Consider the following 8,642-nt stretch of genomic DNA (forward strand, 5'->3'; position numbering starts at 1 on the left):
CCTCTCCATCCGTCTGCTGCCGCGGTGATCCTCTACTTCGTGCCAAATCAGAAGAGGGTCAAGTAAAGAAGAAGTCGAGCTCCTCCATCTTCAAAATTCGTTTGAGGGCTTCTCTTTACTCTATTTGTTTATATTGTTATATTTGCTTGTTTAAGAAGCTTTGATTTGTTTTTATTCTTTGTTTTAATATCTTGTAACTTGATTCAATCAAGGGATTGAATCAAGGGGTTAAAGGTTTGTTGGTGAGCCAAAGGGAAAACCAACGGTGTAAGGTTTGTTGGTGAGCCAAAGGGAAAACCAACGGGGTTTAGGTTTGTTGGTGAGCCGAGGGTAAAACCAACGTGTAAGGGTTCGATTGTGATCCCGAGAAAACAATCGGGGGTGGTTCTAGTCGGTGAGCCTGGGAAAACCGACCGAGTTTGTTGTGACCTCGTAAAACAACAAGTTGGGTTGTGAGCTTGTAAAACAACCGGCTGTAATCTGTAGGATTATAGTGAAATTCCCAAGAAGTCTTGGGGAGTGGATGTAGGTGCTGGGGTGCACCGAACCACTATATGTTTGTTGTGTTTGTAATGCTTCTGCTTATTGTCTAACAAACACACTCACTTACTTAGATAAACTGCTTGCTTAACTCTTATCTGGACATCCTTTAGTTGCAAGCATATTTAATCAAGTCACATTCTATACATCAAACTGTTGCTAAGTTTAACTTTCACTGCGCATATATACAACTTAGCATAATTAATCAAAAAGTACTAGAAGTAGTTTAAAAGTTTTAAAAGACCCAATTCACCCCCCCCCTCTTGGGTTGTATCTACTGGGCAACAAGTGGTATCAGAGCAGGTGCTCAAGATTAATTATTGATCTCACGATCAAGAGCCAAAGATCATGACAACTCAAATAGATAGTTTTCTAGGAGAGGGACAGTTAATTAATAGGCCTCCACTGTTTAATGGCATAGACTACACATATTGGAAAGCACGCATGCGCATTTTTATTCAATCACAAAACTATTATTTATGGAAAATCATAATAAATGACCTTCATATACTCTCTAAAACTATTAATGAAAAGGACTTAGCACAATTGAATGCTAATGCTATGAACATATTATATTGTGCTATTCATGAAACGAAGTTTAATGAAATTTCTGCATGCTTATCTGCTAAGGAGATCTGGGATACTTTAGAAACTATTTATGATAAATCTCAGATTAGCTCACATGTGCTTCAATTGCGTACTAACAATGAGATTGCAGAATCCTCCACAGTAGCCGAGTCGACTCCCAGTTTGTCCGAGTCGACTCCTAGAGAAGAACAGTCTGAAAGGCAGAGACACAGTCTTGAAGACTCTGTGAACGAGTCGACTCCAAGTAGTTCCGAGTCGACTCCCAAGCTAGCCGAGTCGACTCCAGTAAGGTCCGAGTCGACTCCGAGGCAAATCAGCTTCCTAAAGACAAGAAAAAAGAGGAAGCAAGAAGAAAGGAAGAAAGAGATAAAAAGGAAGAAAGCCTTGACCAAGAAAGAGTCAAGCCAAAAAATAAAGGTTAGGAGCAACAATGATGATATTAGCTCCAAGAAACTACAAGAGGTAACTAACTTGTGCTTTATGGCACAAGAAGACAAGGTAAAAACTGAATCTACTCTTACATCAAATAATTTTCAAGAAGAATTTTCTTATGATGAATAATTAAATGCTTTTCATGATTTGTATGGTGAATGTAGAAAATTAGCTGTAAAGAATAAAAATCTTAAGAAACTAAATCTGAAAATTTCAAAAGAAAGAAATTCTGATGATGAAATACAAGAGAAACTAAATTCTGAAAATGAATGCTTAAGGTCATTTTCAGAAGAATTGATTCAGAAAAATCATAGCTTAATTAAAGAAAATCAAAACTTAAGCGAAGAAATTAATCAATTAAAATCTTGCAGTAACAAATTCACCGTAAGCTCAGAAAGATTAAAAATGATGTTTGAAAGCCAATATGTTACTTATGATAAATCAAAACTTGGCTTGACTTCTTTACTTAACAATAAATCTCTAGAGAAAAAGGTTATTAATTCACCAAACAAACCATTAAATAAGATAACTTATTTTAAAAACGAAAAGAATGGGCATAACAACTTTACCTATCGTTCTAACACAATTAAATCAAATGGTAAAGTTATTAATATTAAACAGATATGGGTTCCAAAAGGAACCATATGTCCTAACTCTCAAGGACCCAAGCAAGCTTGGGTACCCAAAATGAAAATATGAGGATGTAGACATAGATGTGCCAAGATACCCATGGAACAAATAGAACTTTCATACAAATGGGTGCTCTAGACACACATCAAAAATGAAACTTAAAATATACTTATGAAAAGTAATTTTAAATGAAATAATAATAATAATGAAATCAGTAATCCTTGCATCTCATCATTATTTTTGCTTTAGTATTTGATATGAATTGCTAGTATTGATCAATTTTGTGATATAGAAAATACTTTTGAAAATATAATCAAATCATTTCATTTTATAGTATACTTTACTCACTATTGGATAAGTTGCTAAATGATTAAACAATTTATTAAGAATAACTCTATGAATTCTCTATATGCTTGATTGAGAGTTTTTATCCATGGCATTATTGTTTAAATGATAATGTGTACTTGGTATGCTTTTGAATATATGCACTATGAATACCAAGATTAAAGAAACCATCTTTGGCATATAAAATCAACTCATGCCAGTATGTACTTAATCTCAAAAGACCTTGCCATAGGCTTACTTAGATTATCTACTTAAAGGTCAAAGTTTTGCTATGCATGCTAACTAAGGAAACAAACAAAAATCGTTTCTAAATCTAAAGATGTTGTTTCCATCTCCAAGTTTTTCAAAAGCTTACATTGGATTTATTCTTGAAAAATAAAACTGAAGTATTTTTCTGTATTTACTAAATCTTGTAAAAGTGGTTCAAATGATAAAGGTTTCCAAACTGTGAAGATAAAGAGTATCATGGCACAGTGTTGAAAACCAAAATCCTGATAAAGGTTATACAGAAAATAATATTAAATCCAATGATTTCAGCACCAAGGACACCATAAGCAAAATAGGATTAATAGAATTCTTGAAGAAATGAAAAAGACAATTATGTATGATAGTCATCTACTTAAATAATTTTTAAAAGACTATCATCACTGCTTGTCATACATATGATTTCTATTTTTGATGAAAATTTTGATCTTCTGAAAAATGAAAAATGAACCATTGCATATCTTTCATATTGATGCAGGACAACCTACTAATGCAATTTATTATGATTTCAGAAATCAGCAAGTCTTCACAATAATAACTTAAAATTTAAATGTTGCTGATTTTTACTTTGGTCATTCAGAATTAAGGATTAAGATTATTCAATTTAAGAAATTAGATTGCAATCAAGTAGTACAGTTGTTCTGATCCTAAATCAATCTGATCGAAGAATGTTGAGAAGCATCCAGTTGTTAGGGTGTGCTAATTTAATATTTAGATTTTAACAAGGCAAATAGGATGGGTTTGAAAGTAGGGGTTCTATGTTCTGAATTTTGACAACAATATAAATTTTCAAGTATATGGCTATCATGCAAGAGAACTAGAACATAATTAAATGAACAAATCCAAGAAAAATGGAAACCTATCACCTGTGGCGGATGCAGTCAACCAGAATGGTGCGTTCGAGGTCTGGGGCGACTATCAGAAGCGAAGTGCAGCTGATGGGCTTGAAAAGGGAGGAGGGAGGGGTGGTGTGGCCCCCCTGTAGAAGAAAAGGCCCGTTGAAAGGGGCTCTGCAGTGGCCCGGCCTGCTGACTTGGGCTCGTGAGAGAGAGTCGGGGCAGGCTCCTGCTGCGTGGGCCTGGGTCGGCCCGTGTTGACTTTAGAAGGAGGGTGGGAGGCGCGTGGGATCGGCCAGATAGGAAGGGGTTTGAGGGGAAGAGGGGCGGCGGAAGGTGACAGGGGTTCGAGATGGGGACGGCCGGCGGCGGAGCAGAGGAGGCGGCAGGCAGGTGGCGGCGGTCTGGTGCAGCGGCAAACGGAGGGCAAGCCGGAGGCGGCGAGGGGCTTTGGTGGAGGGGACGGCGATGGGAGTTCGGAAGGTGGCGGCGAGGCGGAGGCAGCAGTGGGCGGCGTGCGATCGGAGAAGAAGCGGTGGGGGTGGCGAAGGCGGCTAGGCGGAGCGGCGTGGTGGAAGAAAAACTCGGATCGGCGGTTGCGAGGGTGGCAAGACGAAGGCGGCGCTGCGGTGGAACGGCGACGGCGGTCGCGGCAAGGACGGGCGGCGCTGTGGACGGCCGCGGTGACGAAGGCAGACGAAGGCGGTGGCAAGGCGACGAGGCGGGCGGTGACGGCGGACGAAGGCGGTGGCGAGGGTGCTCACGGTGAGGAAGATGAACAGGTACCTTCTTTTTTTTTTTTCTTCTTTTTTCTCTTCTTTTTTTTTTCCTTTTCTCTTCTTTTTTTTTTTTTTTTTTTGCACGCACGTGCGGAGCTGTTTTGGGGACCCGGGTTACCGAATTCGGGTTAACGGGTTTTGTGACTTACCCGTTAATCCTTTCTTCAACTTCCCGATGGTTTCGGGAGAGGGTTTTCCGACCCTTGCGGCGGCGGCTGCGGGGTGGGGCGGCAATCACGGGCGGCGGCCGGTCACGAGCTCCGGCTGGTGGCGGCTGCGGACTTTTGGCGACAGACAGCGGCCGGCCACGGGTTGTTCCACGGCGGCAGTCTCTTTTGCGGACCCGGCGCAGGCGGCCGGTGGCAGACGCGGGCGGCTCGGGTGGGGTGCTCGTCAGCAAAGTTTGACGGTGGGGAGGCGGCGCAATGCGGGATGATGGTGGCCTCGGGCACGGTGATGGGTGGAAAGAGGAGGAGCAGCCGCAGGGGTTTCCCCCTTCTTTTTTTTTGTTTTTTTTTTTTACTTTTGTGCGGGAGCCGAGAGAAGCTCGGTGAACCAGGGTCGTTCCCCTCTGTCCCCTTTTGTGCAAACTGAGAGGACAAGAAATCTTTTTTTTTTTTTTTTTTTTTTTTGGTGAGCGGACTGACAGATGGAAGGGGCCTGTTCTTGTTGTTGATGGTAACCGAGGGAAAGAAAAACTGTTGACGGATCGGGGCTTTGGCAATAGAAGCAAAACCGATTGCTCTGATACCAAATTGATGCAGCACCAGTGCGGGGAAGAGAAGAAGAAGGAAGAACAAGAGAGGAAGAAGGAAGAAGAGGCTCTAGAGACACAGGAAGAAGAGAAGGGGAGGAGGAGGAGGAGGAAGAATAAGATCTGGGGGAAAAGAAATTCTTAATCATCCTCCTCCCCTTCTCTTCTTCCTGTGTCTCTAGAGCCTCTTCTTCCTTCTTCCTCTCTTGTTCTTCCTTCTTCTTCTCTTCCCCCGCACTGGTGCTGCATCACATATTTTTCAGTCGTACATGTTATTATGAAAATAATGCCAAATCTGATAGAGATATGTCTATCCTTGGATATCATTCATCAAGCAATGCATATAGAATATTCAATGAAAAGATTTTAGTTGCAGAAATATCAAGTCATTTTATTCTTTATGAGACTAATGATTTATTATCAAGATACTAAGATCAAATTATATATGTATATGGTTAATCTTTTACATATAACAATCTAAAAATATGTTAATAATTAGAACCAAATTGAGTTTTTCAGAAATGCACTTAATGAGGAAAAATTGATGACTACTAAAAGACTAAATCAAGAAAAGATGAAATAGATCTTGATGAAATTTTTGCATGATTAGAAGTAAAGATCACCATCATCATTTGCTTGCTTTATGAGCTTTATAGTCCATCAAATGAGTGTGTAGAATGGACTCCAATGTGCTTACTTTATTAAAGAAGATATATGTTAAATAACCACCATATTTGAAAACACTCATTACAAATATGATAAAGCAATATATGATTTCAAATAAGCATCAAAAGCATGATACATAAAAGCTTAAGTAACCTTTTTGATAGAAAGTAATAGTGATAAATCTATGCATCAAAAAGATGAATTTGTGATATCTTATTTGCTCAAAGTATGCATTGATGACATCATTATTGGTTCTACTAATGAAAAGTTATATTGCAAAGTGAGTTTGAAATATGATGAATGAATTAACATCATCTCTCAAACTCCAAATTAAGACAAACAGAAAAGGGGATCTTCATTGACCAACGTTAGTCCACAAGAAAACTCTTATAGAAGATTGGCATGAAGAAGGTATATCTATGACCCCATCTTGTAGAATTTGAAAAGGATGAGCAAAGTAGATCTATTGTGTTAAAGCTGTATTGAAGCATGATAGAATAATTATTTTATCATACAGCTAGTAGACCAGATTGTATGCTCATTATGTGACCTTGTGCAAGACTTCAATCTAACTTTAATTAATCATATTTTATTGATAACAAATAAATCATAATCTGAATTTTGATAGAAACAAATGTTTAAGATAAATTGATTAAAACATAGTTAACATATCTTATTGATAATTATCTTAAGCAAATAGAATCTAAACTAAATTGACTTGAACTATCTCTTTAGTTCAAATGATATGTGCTTGCTTATATTTAGGCAATCTCTTGAGTAAAGTGACTCAACATGCAACTATTGTCATATCTTATATTGAGTCATCTAGTTAAAAAATATATATGTTGGGTGAATGCTTTGTATTTTAAAGAAACTAATGACCTTCCTTCAAGAAAGAAAAATGAGAAATTTCAACTTGAAGGATATCTTCATGTAAGATACACTAAGCATTCACATGCAAACAAGAGAGAGGATCTTCTTCAGCCAAAAGTTCACACATAAGAAATCTAGTTTGGCTTGAAGAACATATAATGAATAGGTAATTTTAGATACCTTTCTCACAAATTAATTGAGCAAAGTCAATAACTTAAATCCTATTATGGCATGATTAAATTCTTTAATTATTAATTTTTGATATCATGTCTATATGTGTATTGACTGACTTATACTTTTAGAAATTGTTTCATGGTTTGCCCAAACTAAAATATATCTTTGCCTATGTCATAACCATGAAATACACAAGTATATGCTTAAAATTTTGATGTAAAATAACTTGTGAGAAGTTATGAATCCTTGAGCACAGTGAAAATATTGTTTGCATGATATACATCTATATGACACATAAGATTATTTCTTTATTCTGCTCTTTCATGTAAATTACTTGAGAATAACAAAAAGAGAGAGAGATAAAGAAAAGAAAATAGATATTATTCAAGAGAAGTAAAATCTAAGTAAAGGCAAATACTTCAATCTTGAGGAAAAGCAAAACAAGCATAATATATTTGGGACATTTGTGAGCATTCTTTTGGAAGGGATAAAATCCATAATTAATTACACTTAAACAGGGAGAGTTTGAAGTAAACATTTTAACCTTTCTATATTGCTCATCATAGGGATGGTGCCAATGGGGAGGCTAGTGGTAGTATCCGGCACTATTTGACCCAACTATTCGGTGTAGGGCATATTAGGGACGGCACAAGAGGGAGGCTAGTGGTAGTACCTCGTGCCCCTTCCCAACTCCACCGGATAGGGAGTAAATAGAGTATAGAGCATAAGAAAGTAAAAATGAAAGACAAAGTAAATGAAAGTATACAAGAAAGAATCAATTCAAATTTTTAGTCACATGGAAACACACTTTAAGGATGAAATCAGTGCAAAATTATATTTAAATAGGGAGAGTTTATTTGAAAAGAATTGATTTTGATACTTGACATGCTTGTTCTTAATATTTTAATGTATGACTTAACACACACTATATTTTGCATGTGGCATGATATTTTAAATTATGGGTTCTCAATATCTTTTGTAGTACCCCATACTTGGACAACTTGATTGAATGTTTGAAATACTACATAACATTTTTTGCTTAGTTTTATTGAAAAGAAATTTCAGATTTGTTGTTAGCAATCATCTCTAAAATCTGAAAGTTGAATAAAGAAGAAGAGAAGGATATCTCTATCTAGGGAAAATAAATTGATTTTATTCTATCCTTCAACTTGCCTAAATTTGGTATATAATGTTCAAATTCGTACCAAAACTCAACATTTAATACAAAGATTCTGAATATGCTCTTATATGTTTGAAATATGCATTTTCAATCGTAATCATTTAAGATGAGCTATAATGTGGAAGATACATATCTCAAAGTATGAGTTTGAAAGCCTCTATTGAAAATCCTATGTAATTCAGAATCTGATTTTGTATAAAAGCTTAAACTAAATGTGATTTTTAAATAAAGTCTTACTTTAAGAAAAACAGAATTAATTTTGATGCCTTTGGTGATTGCTCCGATACGCATCCGAAACATATCATTTCTTATCTTCAAAGTATACTAATATTGGTTCAAATGATGTGTCTTTCGATGATCTTGATTGCAAACAAAAATTTCTAAATATATGATTTTATTTTGATATTAAAAGGATTTATTGTGTTTCATGTATACATTGCTGAAAAACTATGATTAAGAAATTGAGTTCTATAAATATATATACCTCAATGATCATCTATATGTTTCTCTCCCCTACATTATTAAAAACTTCCATCAATAGAGTGAATGATCTTAAAACTAGAAATATTTCAGCTCACTCA

Source organism: Phoenix dactylifera, chromosome 2 (assembly GCF_051530095.1).
Source record: "Phoenix dactylifera cultivar Ajwa chromosome 2, Ajwa_hap1_PhDact_Kaust_v1.1, whole genome shotgun sequence".
NCBI classification, from domain to species: domain Eukaryota; kingdom Viridiplantae; phylum Streptophyta; class Magnoliopsida; order Arecales; family Arecaceae; genus Phoenix; species Phoenix dactylifera.